This window comes from Leuciscus leuciscus (assembly GCF_965113295.1).
Source record: "Leuciscus leuciscus genome assembly, chromosome: 6".
Taxonomy (NCBI): Eukaryota; Metazoa; Chordata; class Actinopteri; order Cypriniformes; family Leuciscidae; genus Leuciscus; species Leuciscus leuciscus.
In genome coordinates, this window is record NC_138730.1 from 24,202,277 (window position 1) to 24,219,222 (window position 16,946).

The 16,946-nt window shown below is 35.9% G+C and overlaps 1 protein-coding gene across 1 annotated transcript in view; it reads left to right on the plus strand.

Moving 5' to 3' along the window:
- Positions 1 to 8,336: 8,336 nt before the first annotated feature.
- Positions 8,337 to 16,946, plus strand: part of fam110b (family with sequence similarity 110 member B) — a 44,172-nt gene continuing 35,562 nt past the window's right edge. Inside the window, exon 1 of the mRNA XM_082174383.1 lies at positions 8,337 to 8,476. The gene's annotated coding sequence lies outside the window, so the exon portion shown is untranslated. The remainder of the gene's footprint in view (positions 8,477 to 16,946) is intronic.

Genomic DNA, 16,946 nt, shown 5'->3' on the forward strand with positions numbered 1-16,946 from the left:
ATTTTCACCACTAGATGTCAGCAGACATTTTGGTTGTTTTCTCTTGTTGGACAAGTGTGGATGAGATTCCGATTTCACAGACTAGGCCCAGACTAAAACGTTTTAACTGAAAGCAATTTGCATTGACATATCTTATGCCAGTGCCTTTGCTTTGTCTCAAGATGCACACCAGTAATGTTTTTGTTTCTCTAAGGCACATTTAAAAAAGATACTTAAATGTCCTAATTTGAGAAAAGAACTGAGGCCTATGGCTTAATCTAAACTCTGTCTGTGAAACCAGGCCAAAACATCTAAACTAGTATCTAATTCTAATTTAATAGTAATTTCATTTCACATTCAATGTTACAGAAATGTCAGCCTAATCTAACTGCCAACAAAACACTAATTTAAGGACACAAAATATTAGAACCTGTTCACAGTGGATAAAGTTTCTTTTAGAAAGACTGAAAGGCAATACAATATACATTTTAAAAGATATAGGTCTGGTTTCACAGACAGGGTTTAGATTAAGCCAGGATTAGGACTTAGTTCCATTAGGACACTTAAGTAGCTTTTATAAATGTGCCCTAGAAAACAACAACAACAACTGGTGTGCTTTTTGAGCCAAATCAATGGTAGGCTACTTACATTTTTAAGATATGAGGTGCAAGTTGCTATTAAAACAGCTCCTACATGCATTTTAGTCTGGGACTAGTTTTAAGTCTTGTCCGTGAAACCGGGGGATATAGTTTATTTATAATAAATAGATACATACCCATAGTTCAAATTGAAGTGTTTTGATTTAATAACTTGAATACTTAATAAATCAATACTTATTTCTGACATGACATTCTCACAAATCCAGAAATTATATAATAAGATATCCAGTAGGCCCAGATTAGATGCATATACACTATTATTGGAGGTTGGAACTTTGAAAGCACTGTTGACTGTTGAAAAGGTTTCAGAGCCAGCAGATGACATATAAACGAACAAATCTTTTTTTTTTTCTTTTTTTTTTAAGCATTTCTACATAGTATAAATGTATTTGTAATTTTATAGTGTATGTGTTTATAATAATGGTTCATTCATTTATCAAACTAATAAATATATATACATTCCCATCATATACACTACCATTCAAGAGTTTGGGGTTGGTAAGATGATTTTGAAAGTAGTCTCTTGTGCTCACCAAGGCTGAATTTTTTTTAATAAAAAAATAAGTAAATATGAAATATTATTACACTTAAAATAAATGTTTTCTATTTTAATATGTTTAAAATATAATTTATTCCTGTGATGGCAAAGCTGAATTTTCAGCATCATTACTCCAGTCTTCAGTGTCACATGATCCTTCAGAAATCATTCTAATATACTGATTTGCTGCTGAAGAAAAATGTCATTATTATCAATATTGAAAACAGTTGTGCTTAATATTTTTTGTGGAAACCATGATAATCTTGATAACATTATGTTTTACTCTTACTTTTGCATCCTTGCTGAATAAAATAATTGATTTCTTTCAAAAAAATAAAATCTTACTGACCCTAAACTTTCTACCAGTAGTGTACATTTCTTGTAAATATTTAAAGTAAAATTGTATAGTCTGCAGATGTCAGCAAATGGAAAGCTCTGAATCACTGATTAATGCCGCATGTTTGGCACATCATGCTGCTCACAGATTTACACAATGTGCTTAGAGTCATTCTTTTTTAATGGGTCCTAACAGTGTTAGTCATCAGTTAGTCACCAGTTAGCAATGAAATTACAAGCACATTTTGATAGCCTGGTTTTGGACAATTTGCTGAGCCATTCATCTATTTCCAGAATGTGCCATCTTTGTTTTTCCAAATCTGAACTTTAAAAATGACTCAACATCACAGTTCCCAGTGTAACAGCACACTCTTGTGGAATTTACTGATAGCGAGTGCTTTCTTATCTACTTTTTCCTCATTCCCACTTGCGTTGCTTTGTCCATGCCAACTGTACACACATCTTACTGCACTATGTAAAATGATTAAAAATGTTAAGATAAACAGAGTTTGTTAAACCATCAGGAATCTCATACAAACGTCATTCTAAAACTAACTACTGTAAATGCACAGCATATCTGTAAGGATTAGCCTTTTTGGTACAATAAGGTTTCATTTGTTAACTACTTTAGTTAACAAGAACTAAGAATGAACAATACTTCTACATCATTTATTAATCTTAGTTAATGTTCATTTCAACATTTACTAATAGGCATTAAATCAAACGTTGTAGGTAGGCTATTTGTTAAAGCAGCAGTACTTCACTTTTGGCGCTCTAGCGGTTAATAAACAGAACTGCATGCCTCTTGCGGAAGAACGGAAGAACATTCTAGCCGGAGCTGCTTCTCTCTGTTAATGGTTATGACGAGTCACGCAGGTACTGGGCTACTCCGCAGCAGTACGACCCGAAACAGTCTAAAATAGTCTGAATATAAACATTTATTATAGGTGGACCGTAGTGATTCAGGATAAGACAAAACACGGTTTGGAAAATGGATTCATGATGTACTCGCTCATTTTAGAATTTTTGGCCCTGAGTTCAATATGGGCAACCCCCTTTTTCCTGTGCCAAGGCTTTCGGTCCCAGGCAAGAGCTTCTCATCTATTACAATCTTCTATAATACACAGATAGCATCATAAAGCCAGTTTTTTCCACAGACGATTGCTTTTTTAAAATATTTGGGGTTTAAACCATTTTGCCCAAATAGAAGAAGAAAAAAAACAGAAAAAAAAACAAAACAGGTACAGTAGGCTAACTTTAGGCTAGTTAATGCACCGTGAGGACACAATGAACGACTGTATTTTTATTAACTAACATTAGCAAAGATTAATAAATAGTACAGTAATAAATGTATTGCTCGCTGTTAGTTCATGTTAGTTAATATATTAAGCTAACAAATTAGACTGTATTGTAAACTTTACAATAGCCTATAGTCTAATTAGCTTAATATATTTATCATAGTTTTTAATTAGGGGTAGCTACAAGACTTCTTGTAGCTACCCCTAATTAAAAACATATGAGAAACTTTGGTGTTATCGAGTCCCACAAACAGGTAAGGCATATGTAAACACTGAACGTCATCGAGGGCAGGATGTTACTAAAGTTGCTACAAAAGCATGCACAAAAGCAATACGCTGTCTGTCACGAATTATCAGTGTGCGTGGGAAAATTGAACGTATTCTCACTTTTTTTTTCCCCTCTCAGGATGAGTAAAAACATACTAGCCCTCCCGGGGTCCAGAGGCAGTAGTTGTGGCAGATCAAGCAGCACAGCACTGCAGACTCTCCTCCTCATCTCTGATGAGTTCCATATGCGCTCCGCCTGCAGTTACTGCTTCTCAACATCATAGCATATTTCTTCCAGATTTCACCTCATTATCTACTATGCCCCTTTCATCCAAAATAATATCATATGCAAGCACACACACAAGATGTCGCTCTATCTGTAACCCTCCACAGAACGTTTCGTGGGGTAGGCTATTCCTGTATTTCAGTTATCGTGATCTATCTATAAAAATGTTTTGTTCCAAACTAAATTTTAATAATTTTAAGGATTTTAATGGCATTTCATGATTTTACTCCAAAAACATATTAATACATAGGGTATATTATCAGGTTACGTATATATTTGGCTTTAATATTTGTATTTTGTGTGTAGCCTAATCGTTTTATAAAAGCAATAAGAGAGGTGTGCAGTGGTGACCCTGGACCACAAAACCAGGGTTTGACCTCACATGGGTCAGTTTGTTGAGAATGATTATGCATCATCTGAAAGCTGAATAAATAAGCTTTTCATTGATGTAAGGTTGTTAGAATAGGACAATATTTGGCCGAGAACTATTTGAAAATCTGGAATCTGAGGATGCAAAACATTGAGAAAATCGCCTTTAAAGTTGTCCATTTATGTTTGCGATTTTGCTGCATTCACTCACAAAAAGAACTGTTTTATAGGCTATATGTATGGTAGGAAATTTACAAAATATCTTCATGGAACATGAGCTTTACTTAATATCCTAATGATTTTCGGCATAAAAGAAAAATCGATAGTTTTGACCCATACAATGCATTGTTGGCTATTGCCACAAATATACCCATGTGACTTGTGACTGGTTTTGTGATCCAGGGTCACATATTATTTCTTGTCCACTTTTTTTTATTATTTGGTGAGAATCATGTGCAGTCGATATAATTCTGTCATTATAAATTCTGCGATAATGTTAATGATATTCAGCAGCACTACTGTTTTCAACTGTGACAAGAAAAGTTTCTTGAGATGATTTCTGAAGGATCATGTGACACTGAAGACTGGAGTAATGAAGCTGAAAATTCAACTTTTGCCATCACAGGAATAAATTACATTTTTAAATAGAAAATAGTTATTTTAAATTGTAATAATTTTTCACAACAGGCTATTACTTTTTTTTATCAAATAAATGTAGCCTATAAGAGACTCCTTTCTAAAACATTTTACCAACCAGTTTTGAAATTGTGATACCTGGAAAATGTTTGTGCTTTATATGAACGCTGAATGGAACATTCATACAAGAAAGAGCTCTTCCACCCCCAGTTGCTCATTGCACTTTTGTCCAAAATGTGGAACACGCACATCACAGCCAATACTCGGAGAGGGTTTCTCTCAGAGGAACATATTTTTGGATTAAGCTACACAAAAACAGCAAGTCCCTCCAACTGATATTGGCAAAATATCAACACCCCTTTGACCTCTTTACACTGCGCTGTGAGCATAACCCGAAAACGACCTTTGTTCAAAACATCAAGTAGGGCTGACTATATTCACTGATTCAGATTTTTCCTGACAAAGCCTCGCCTGTCTTGGCCTAGTCCATCGAAGTGATGCAGATGCACAGGATAAAAGCTTTTTTGTGCTCAGTATCGCTGAATAAGAAATTCGGACTCTCTCATCCCTCACTTTTCCTGTTTCTCTATCCATCTCTGTATTTCATTGGGCTGTTTCAGTCTCCTGATGGGCTGTTGTTTCAGATAATGCTTCCTTCCTGCATGAAGGCTTGTCAGTGTTGTCTGATCAGTGCTGTTATGAGAAATGTGAAATGGAGCAAAGCATAAACAGTCAAAATGAGGCTTTCTGTCTCTAGAATGCTCTAGTTCTTCCCATTCCCCGTTTATGGTTCAGTTCAGGTCTTGGTTTCCTTTCCCTCCTGATCTTGACCTCATGCACATTTATTCCTTGTTATGTCCTCAGATTCAAGGTCTTATTTTTTTCATTCCAGTTGTGGGAACGGTTCGACATTGAGCTCTAGCTGCAATCCCTTTGTGTAATGAGAGCAAGAGATTTTGCGGATGTGCCAGTGCTCAACCATTCTTTATGGAGGGTGGTGGGAACTTGACCTACATAGTGTTTTGGATTGGTTGCAGATGCTGCCTGTTAAAAAGGGAACCTGCAATTGATTCAGCAAAATGCTGAAGATCCACCAAGCTTTGTCTGTCAGACCTTTAAATGAATCCCAGAAGTCATTATTGATATTGATTGTTCAACACTGAGGTAGCAAATTAATCCAAAATCATTTCATTGAAGACTGCATATAAACAATTAAGCTGTATCATATTTCATGAGGTTTGGTGGCTTTTCCAGACTAAAATGCATCATTTCACCAATATCATGTAAAGTATTCAGGAATGCAGAGGAGCAGACTGGTGTCAGTCTGCATAGCTCAGGGTCATTCTGTGGCCCAGAAGGTGGAACAAAAATTAAGCAAAGGAAAGCACGGCTCCTTATGGATGAAAACATTGTTCTTTTCTCCAAATGCATGACTCAGTGAGAAACTACACTTTTCCACTTTTGCGGTTTTCCAGCGGATTTGCCACTCAGTCCTTCTTGCATGAATACATTTTCCATGGATTGAAATCACATGAGTATGACTGTTGTTGTGGTATGCACTTAAAAGTAACTTAACTCATCTTAATAATCAGATAAATTGCCTTAAAAATAAGGTTTTATATATTGGACCATTCTTTTTATATATTTTTTTGTGTGCATTAAATCACCCTGATACATCTGATTTTTTAAAATGTTTTTTGTTCTGTTTTCATTTTTTTATTGTAGAAATAAATGTAAATTATTTTATAATTTTTCTCACTCTGTGTTATACGATGTTGATATACAGTATATATAGCAAACTGTTTGTTTTACCTTCATTTGTGGATATCACTCTTTTGTTTTAATTAATAAAATAACTGCTGCATTTAGATCCACTTCACCTGCCTCATCTTCTTCTTCAGCCTGAAACGTTGTAATATTTATTTATTTTGTAATTATATATATTTTGCATCATCATTCCATATCAGTTCTTTTTTATATGTGAAAGTGTTTCTATTTTAGAACATGCATTCAAAATTTCCTAACATTATTTCTGCAATTGTAATTTCTGCTCAAGTGCTTTTATGCCACATAATTGTATATCCTTTTCCTGGTATATTTGCCACTTCAGATGGAGTTTCATTGCCTTGCAGTGTGAAGATAAACTGCAATAAACTAATACTGTGTTAGACCAAATCAGCTTAATCTTAAAAAATCACTCTGATTTTCAGGAGCTTGGAGTCAAGATGTGTGATAGAACTGGCGGCTGGTTCAAGAGTGGGTCATCTAGGGCTTTGCCTCATGGGACTGGAGGCTGAATGTCACTTGTAATCTGCTCTCTCAGTGTCAACACAATGTCTGGCGGCTCCTTCAGCGCAGCGTGTACTTCTCTTGGAACAACAAACACACATACAGAGAGCATATGCTAATGCCTTCACTCAGCATTTCCAATGAGCGTATTGATGATTCAAAGCCTGATAAAGAAAACATTAAGTGAGTAAAATGAAGACACATATGCCATTATTCCATATCAGTTCTGATGTAAACTCATACAGTGGGACTTTTGAGATGAGGTTAATTTAGTTTTTTGTTTAATTAAGCATATGCATTATTTCTTAATAATTTCAGCAAAAGGATTTCACACTGTATATAATTTCAACAATTGTTGATAGGTCTAGTGATGTAAAATGATGTTGAGTCTGCCTCTGCCTGACAACAAGAATTCCAATTTTCAGCTCAGTTTAGCTGTTGCTTGGTAACAGGAAGGTCTGTGAAGTGAAACCCCTCAGAAGCCTGTGCTGCGAACAGTCCCCCTTTGAGAGGGAAATATCACTAATATCTCTTAATGTCAAATGTTTTTCCTCTTTGAACATGATAAGGGAAAGATAAACGATTAATTAGTTCAAGAGATTTGTTTAATGACAGTCATATGTATTGATGATTGAACTGAATGACGAATAACCACAATTTCAAGGACTTTATTGAGCAGTTCTTCAAATTAGCCAGTTAAAGCATGTGATTGGAACAACAGCAGCAAATGTTATATGACAACATTATAGATTCCTATACATTTTTCTTCTTAGTGAAATAGATTTTTTTAGTAGTAGGCTAGGCTATGAAGAGATACGAGATGAAAAAGATGCTCAATCCTCTAAACAAGTTTCATTATTCAGACAAGTGAACAGAAATGTTGCAGTACTTTATATAGTCATTCAAAAATCAAGCTTTACTTGAACTTTTCATATTAAAGAGTTTATCACATCTAAACCTATAGGTGGCGTCGTGAAATGTGTCTTATTAGCTTGATGCCAGACACATTACAGAAATTAATGTTGGCTCTATATAGACTCTATAGTAAAATAATAATAATAATAATAATAATAATAATAATGATAATAATACGTTTTTTTTTCTCCCCATTTGCAATTTCATGTTGAAATTGGCAATTAAACCAGGCGTAAGTTAATTAAAAAAAATGTTTTAATTAAATAAATAAAAGTAGCTATAGGTAACTATAGGTATAAGAATTAAGGAGTAGCCTAGTAGTAATAACTCTCATACAAGTTTTTTTTCTTTTCTTTTTCTTAAAAATATGAAAATACAGTAGACAGAAAACGTAAACACCTGTCCAAAACATTATTAGGTTTAACACGAATATTTTTACCCAGAGGTCAAGTTCATTATTTATGCTTGACATTTCATGTAACGGACCACAAACTGCGCTCATCAGCTGAATGTGGTAAACGTAGCGGTCCCTTTAAGAAAATTGGACAGCAGTATTTTGAAAACAGGGGTGAACTTTTATTTTAAGCCTGAAAAGTCACTGAACAAAGGGTACATTTATTGCATATGTAATCTACGTGTTATTGAATGGATTTATTTTCCCTTTACTGTAAAAATGAGGATCAGCTAATCATGTTAACGAAAAATTATATAGTTTGTTTGACCGCCCACCCCTCTTTCGCACAACGGTCTATTCTGGATCCAAGGCTCATGATGCAGTGGGATTCAATAGGCTGGTACGGTGCTGCCCAACGCAAGGTTTTCAGCTCCAGTCGACTGTGTATGAGCACGGAAATATACTGCAGCATCCTCATTCATTTTAAGTCTTCACGCGCAGATCATAAAGGTAAGTTCTTTGTAGTCAGTATCATTTTATTTCACGCTGTATTTAGGATGCGTCAGTCTCTGTTTAGACCTCAACAGCCCATTCAATAACAGTCTAGCATCCCTCACCTATTGTTCAACTCCAGTCCAGACATCCAAATTCCATGGACATGGACATGGACATGGACACTGCCAATGACATGTTGCATGTGGTTGTACTGAGCTGCGTATATCTTCAGGGAATTTAATATGCAGCATATCTGAATAACCATTCGCTCAATATTGCTAGTGTTTGCATTATAATCTTCCTCCTAACTGCATTTTGCAGTAAATCTCGCTGTTATCATGAGACCGCATGGATTACAGATCAGACAGACAAAACGCTTGAAGTAACAACAGGCTTTCCCCACCATGTATTACTTTATTTTCTCCATTGTAACTGTCTGATAATGTAGGCTATATGTATGAGTCTGGCTTCTTGTAATGTGTTGAGCGGGCTATTGATTATCTACCAGGACTGTTTCTAATGTAGTTCCACTCCAGCATGCCAAACACATAGACACATACATTCCTTGTTTTTTCATCCCCCTCCTTCTGCATCCCTCAAAATTTGTCCTATTTTAAGATGTTGCTTAAATGTCTTGGATCATTCTAAGCTTCTAATGGAGGTTTGAAGGGAATCAGACAAGCCGTAATGACAGTCATTCAGTCAGATATCCAAGTTTTGACAGGGTGCCTGTCGTTGCAGTCTAAAATGTGGCACTGGTGACCTGTTGTGTTTATAAGTATTTGTATAAAATACAGCTGCTCAAACCACCAGATTTAAAGGCTGTTTGACTGGAGTATGCTGTCTGTTTGGATTAGGATAGCCTAGCTGCTTAAGGGGTTGGTCATAAGGTTGGCTTACACTTGCATCTCAAAATTCTTGTTTTGAGCATTAGTTATTAGCCAAAAGCTCACTATTATGTCGTTCAGTTTGAGCAACCACAGACTAATGCTTGTTTTGAGCACAAGAAACTGCCTGTCACTTTTAAATACCATCTCTGTTGGTTCCCTCAGAAAAAATAGTCAGTTTAAACTTTAAACTCAACTGGTGGCGGGTCACAGGTCGTGGAAAGCAGGGAAACAATGCCGGCATAGTTAGGATGAAAACATAAATGCGTGAAATGGAAGTTCACCCTATCTGTTTTCTGAATGCATGTTATTGAGCTTATTATGAATGATTTATCAATATGTATGTTTCATAGAAAAAAACCCCTGGTAATTCTTAATCAAAATGTTGATCTTCTGTTGAAACGACTGACTTCTCTTATGCTAGACTTCTCCAATCATTTAGTTTGCTTAAACCCACCCCTTTCCTACAATCTACTCGAGCTCACATTCAGGTTTGCCTCCATCCAATAAATAACCAAGTCCCAAACCAAGTTTTTTCTTTTGCGACAAGCCGTTTCAATCGTATGTACCTCACAATATGGAAGACACAATCTGTCAATATTTCCATTACATCGCAACTTTAAAAGGGAAGAGAAAACGTTTTTGAATGTGTCTTATCTTAAAGAATGTGTGTCCAATCATCAGACTGTGGTATTTTTTCACAAATATGTCATATTAATATTTTTACATATTGTTGAGCTTATAAAGTTCCTGGTAATATTAAGACATTAGTTTAAGAATAGTTTTGTTATTTTATTTTATATGATAAACAATTTTGAAGTGAGTTGGGTCGCCAAAAGCTAGGCTTTGAAACAAAACCACTTGTTTAGGTAATGTGGGGAGTTTCTTGCACAATTCTTGATTAACTTTATGCTGGTAATTAGGCTATTTGCTCTTTTTACATTTTGATTACAAGCTAATGGCATCAAACCTACAGAATTCGGTAATAACACAACAGAAATGTAGTGCACTGTCCTTCGGCGGTGTAAAGATGGGATGTGGAATGAAAAGCTCAGAGCTGGAACAGTGTCATGGGATTGTAAAGCCATGATTATATGAGGAATGCCATGATGACTTCAGCAGAGATGCGGAAATGAACTGCGTTTAGAGGTAACAGATGAAAATGCAGTTAGAGTTTTTTTGTCTGCACTCCTCTCAGGGCTTGTGGAAATCAAGTTCTTTATTACAGTCTCCTCTTTGGCTGAGGAATTGTCTTAAAAACAGCAGAGCAGTCTATGAATAGCTGACAGATTTTGACATCATATTGGCATCTTGCATTACATGGTCGAGCCAGCTGCGATTGGATCATAATTTAAGCGGATGATCCAGTGGGTCATTCAGGGTGAGTTTTGTTGTTCACATGTGGAAAGTCTTGGGCTTTTTCAGTCTTCTCACAGTATGAACGGTGAGTCACAGGATAAATCATGAGAGTAATTAAATCCAGTAGGTATATCAGCTTTTCAAATGCCTTCCTCTTTTTTGCCATAGCAGAAGCAGAGAGTGAATTCATTCAACCATGTTTTCTTTAAGACTACTACCTTCATTCAGCCCAGTTCATTTGTGTCTGTGCAGTCCCTTTATACCTTTATGTAAGTAGGCCTATTTTGTTAATATAAAATCTAAATAACAGTTTACTATAAATCTGTAACAATCTAAAAAAACTTTTACAAAAGGAAAGCACTTTCAGCCAAAGCTGCTGAAACTCATAGTCAGTCCCTTATAAAGAGTCAAATCTTGCGCACTGAGCCACATCCATGAAGACCCCTGTTTTGATGTTGCGTCTGGTTGATCTGAAGAGCGGAAGATGGGAAGGAAGTGGACATACCCTTGTGGTCATGTCTCAAATCATAATGATGTGTCTCAGATTAGATTAATTTCATGTCATGGAAGAACTTAACAACACTGTGTTATGGATATGGTAAAAGCAGTCAAACTTTCAGCAAGATGTTATGAATTTCATAAGTTTTGAGAAAAATCTAATAATTAGGACTGTCGAGTGGTATTTTTAATAATACCATATTAATTACTTGATATGCCAATTAATTAATCACAATTAATCTGTTGATCGCATACCTTTGTATTAACATTTCCTATAAGAAAAGCAAAAAAATTAAGAAAATCCATTATTGCGGCCACAAAAGCACTGAAAAGACATTACAAAGAGCCAGTATATTGCTCTTTTTTTATTTTTTATTTACACATCATTGAAAATAACACATCAGCAATTAAAGTCAACATCAGTCCATTTTGAAAATGAGTTTCCAATCTGTCCGAGGTAGAATTTAAAACTGAGTAATTTTCAGCAAGTTTGTTTACAACTCTCATATGTTTGTTTATGTCTCAAGTCCTGCTGACCCATTTCCCAGATCTTGATTTCATAATTCTTGTTACCAATTTCAATACCACAAAAAACAAAAGCAAATACTAGCCTACTTTAAAATAAAAACTAATTACAAGCAATAGGACAACAAACTACAATAGAACAAAGCAATAGACCTATGAAACAGTTAAAGCACTAGAAATAAGAAATACTAGCCTACATAAATTGTATAAAGTAATCAAATGTATTAAAAACACTGCATATCTTCACTGTGTAAATTAAATATACATTTATTCTTATTAAAGTGAGACAAAAGTGATTCAGTCACGAGCATTGAGAGATTTTCTCTTTTTTGATTGTTTGATTAACATTGACACTGATGACAGCAGGTTTATTAGGCTGCTGTCACTTTAAGATCGAATGCACTCTTACATGCGTTCTCCTTCTCAACTGTTTATGTTCATTTAAGACATAAATGACTGTGTTTATGAAGTTTCTTGCAAAGACGGGCATTTTGACACATAAGTATTGTGTGAAACTGTTGAAGCCCAATTAGGCGGCAAAAAGAAGTCAGTTCAGTACTCACGTGCTCAATGAGCAGCGGCTTAATGTGCGCGAGTCTTTCAGACAGTGCTCAGAAACCATCTTTTTGTCAGAGCTCGCATATAGCGAAATTAGTTCTCTTTCCCTGCTTATTGCATTGCAATGATTTAGAAAACTTTAAACCGCAGTGCTTAAAAACGCATGCAATCGATAAGCTTTCATGACCACGCAGCACAGCAATGTCACGTGAGCATAACCACGATAGAGACGTTAATCATGTCTACCGGTATATCAACGAACATCCTCACACTTAAATGTGTTTTGATGAGATTTAAGACAAATCAAACATTTTTTTACATGGCCTGTAGCTTGACTGATTTCACAACAAAACTAACTGGTTTGGATGCCCCCTGACCGAGTAGTTATTAGTGGTGATGAAACACTTTTGTGCCCAGGTTGCGTTATTGTGGTTTCATGTTGCCTTTGTATTGTTTATTCTCCAGGGGTGGTTTAGGCCCATCTGTCTGATTCTTCACATCAATAGGAGCCGCAGATGCATAGCCTGACCCCCAGCAGGCCTTTGTAATGTGCCTAGGCGTGGCGTGTGCAAGAGGGTACATAGGCTCCATACTCGCTGTTTTGTTCAGGACATGCCACCGGTCTGTTTTAAAGGGTCCTCAGAGTAGGTTGCGTGTTAGTCACAACTGACAGGCGTCCTGTCAGCAGAACCACCGCTCTTTTGCGTGCATGCATTACTATCTACGCTCTGATTTTTCAGAGCTTGACTATAATATTATTTTTCTGCTGATCCAGGTAGATCAGTAGTTTAGATTAGTACTTGACTTGATGATATTTTCAGTAGCCTCACTGCAATAAATGATACGTTTTATTTTTAGCAAAATATATTTCATGTATTAGAAAGAAATTTATTTAGTTTTTTATTAAATATTAAGGTTTATTTATGAATCAAGTAGGGGTACACAATATATTTGTACTATATTGGTTATTGGCTTGTTTGAATTAAAGGAGTACTATTATGCTCATTTACAGGTTCATCATTTTGTTTATGGGGTCTTCAAGAATATGTTTACATAATTTAATGATAAAAAAACTCCAAATTTTTCTTATAATTTACATTGTTGCAGCATCTATTTTCTCCTTTTGTCTGAACACTGTTTTAGTTTCGATTTCTTTAAAACCCGCCTTCTGGAAATCGCAGTCTGCGCTGATTTGTCAGCCGGTTATGATTGTCTAGCACTTACAGCATGTATCCGAAATGTAACGCCTCTTACCATAAACGGCGAGTATCAGGTCCGTATGCATCCTGAGGTGCTGCAAACCCTACGTTAACTATGGTGTCAGTTTTGCCGTATCAATTCGAGCCTGAGCCCGATAATGACAGTCAAGAAAAACAAGTTGATCAAAATGAAACAACTTTCGCAACCACGACTTGTGCAGGACGTTTCACAGTGGTTGCCTAATTCTTTATTTTATACCTCTCTTATATTTCAGATGGGATATTATAATTGTCATCTGACCTTCAGGGGCACAGGAAGTAGGGGTGCTGTTTTCACAGGTTTATAAACGCACGCAGCACCATTTTTATAAAGAAATCAATACATTTTAAATCAGTAAACCTTCAGTAAGGAATTTAACTATGAATTGTTAGTGGGCTACAAACCTTTTCTCTTATTAAACTGTTTTAATCTTACATAGGCTAGTTGACTTTCTCAAAATGGGAGTAATCTATTATTTCATTCCACCTGGATCTTGATTGACGACCACCAGGGACTGAAATTAACGGCTGCTTGTGGCAAAAATGACATCAAAATGAACAAAAATGCCCCTCAAAATTAAGTTATGGTGGAAAATGCCCCAATAACGAGTTCTTGATTTTTATATTTTTTTAAAGAGAGAGGCTAGTTAAGCACTAAGCTGTCACATGAGCAAGAGTGCTGTTTTCCCCAAATAGCATATTGCAAATATTATATTGCATTTTAGACAGATACATATTGTCTGTTTTTTTGTGCTCCTTCAATGAAAGTATTTCCAAACAAAGCCACATCAGAACCATCTCTGAGCAACATGTTTCGTTCATGAAAGAATCAACGTTTCAGAACGAGTTCATTTGAATGAATGATTCAATGACTCACTCTTTAAAACAGTGACTTGCTGCCACCTACTGGCAGGTTTCCTCTTATTTATTCATTATTGTTTATTTCCTGTTGCTGCGCATTGCCTGCAAAAAAACCTCAATAGCCCTTTTTTGAAATGGCGGATTACAAATATGTTCCTTGATGCATATGAACGCAATCTTCCCGTGCCCCTGCCTGCATCGAACGGCATGATTCAGAATGCAGTCGTTATAAAAATCGTGAGACATGTTAAAAATATATTTTAACTACTGTAATTTCATCTGCCTTAGGAGGGCCGCAAAAAGGAGGTTTTGATTCGGGGTGGAAAAAACAGCATCTCTTGGACACGGTGACAACACACTACTAACGCAACTCAACCAGGCCTCGCGCAAGCTTGCAAAATTGGTTAATAGCAAAACTTGAAAATAACATGGCTACAACCCCAATTCCATTACTCCATTACTATGGTTTATTGCTTTTCTAATGTCCTGTTTTAGGCTGATGGATTTTGCGGCCCTATTCTTACATAACTACTGCAGACATTTTACAGGGCCTGTTACTAAATATTGCTTTGATACAGAATGCATCAACAAATAAAATCCTTTCGCAAGCACAGCAGATCAGGCCTTTATTGAATCTCTCAGCACTTATTCCAGCTCAGGCCTGGGCGGCCTATATCATAGAGAAACGTGATTGCATCTTGTCTACAGGCTCTTGAGAAATATTTTTGCAATTAAAGTGTCCCAACGCTGGGTCAGCTGAAGGAGGATTAAGGCCACACTGCTGCGAGTGTGAATAGCTCAACAGAAGGTGTTGATGAAAGCAGCCCTATGGAGGTGCTCCACAGCAGATGGCACACACACTGGGAACTGATGTTAGGTGCCAGGTCACATTCCTTCTCCCACTTCCGGAGAATTATTAGAAATCATTCAATATGTCTCTGCTGGGTGATTATCTTTATTTGAGTCAGAATTCTAATATCCTGCTTTTATTGGCTAAGAGGTGATGGATATGGAGCAGGGAATAATTGCCACTGTTGTAAAATGCTTCCCTCATAACTCATTTCACAGCAGTTGCTTACATATTGGCATTCTTTCTAATGTATGACAATCACATATAAGGATGTTTCTTCAACTATGGGCATTTTCGGCCTTTGTTGACTTTTAGAAACGACTTTTAGAAATGCTTCTCAAACTAAACTTATTTAAATGTCAACTAACAATGTCTAAAAATTCATTTTTTTTGTTCATTGCAATTCAGGAAAATATTTTTGAAAATGGATTTTCGGAATTAAATGGCTCGTCCTTTTGTCTTCCGAATGATAATTTCATAGCCGACATTTTATGTATCCTAAATACACACAATTAAATCCTATTTCCACACCTTTTGCATAATTTGACAAAAGTGAAGCTTGACTGGAAATGATATGCAATACAAATGTTCAGAGAAATGTAAATATTCAAGTGAAATATACCTTTTTTTTTTTTTTTTTTTTTTTTCATATTTCATTTTAGGCATACATTGTAGTTTCATTGGTGCAGAATTGTCTTTTTGGTACTGTGTTGAACCTTGGGTTAAAAAAATTGTAAATAATAGTTTGTTTAATTCACCCTTTGTTTAGGTTATCATAGTTTTAAAACTATGAATATTTTAATGATGTAAAGATTTAATGTCCAGGTCTGGAGAAAAATAAAATATAAAGCCATTTGAAAAGTAGCAATCAAAACAAAAGTTGTAATATAAATCAACCCCTGGGACCTTTAAGTGTCTGTATAAAAGAAGTGCTTATAAATGTTTAATCATCAGTGAAATATGAAATGTTTAATTTATCATTATACGTTTGAATGTGAATTATGTAAATAAGCAGAGTGCATTATGTTGAGTTAAAGTAATTAACTGCTAGACTCTGTAAGGTTTGTCTGACTGCGGGATTAAAATGTGACCCAAATCCTCTGGACAGGATGAAAAGCATGCATGAACCTGCGATTGTCTTTGTATTTAGGGAATGGGCTCTTAATTACACAGTTAAACATGCCATAGTGGTGTTCTGTTCACGGTATAACGTATAACATCCAAGCAATTTCTGAGATGAAGGAAAACATTTGGTATTGTGAGGATTTTTAACCTGTTATTTCCCATATTCTTTCATGTTTCAGTCTCCATTCAGACATTATCAACAGTAACAATAGGATTAGCCTTACATGTGTTAGAGAAGCACAGTCGCCCTCCATTTTAGGAATACTAAAATTCTCAAGGGTTCATCCTAAAATGAAAAATCTTCCCATCACTCAGTTATTAGTGCTGTATGTCTAGCAGAATGAATAAAATGTCTGCAGTCTACATCATCTGCCATCTTGCATTCACATGACTGCTTTGACAGAGATCAACAATAAAGGAATTTAAAAAAAGAGAAGAGGATAGGCGAATAGTTGGGAGCATTGGCAGAGGGCCAAGCACGACGCTCAAACGGTGACCTATTTCATGTCGTCCAGAGTGTGCTAGACTAGAGAAGAGATGAATTACTGTCTCTGTTGCCATCTCATTTCAGGTGCTTATTTATT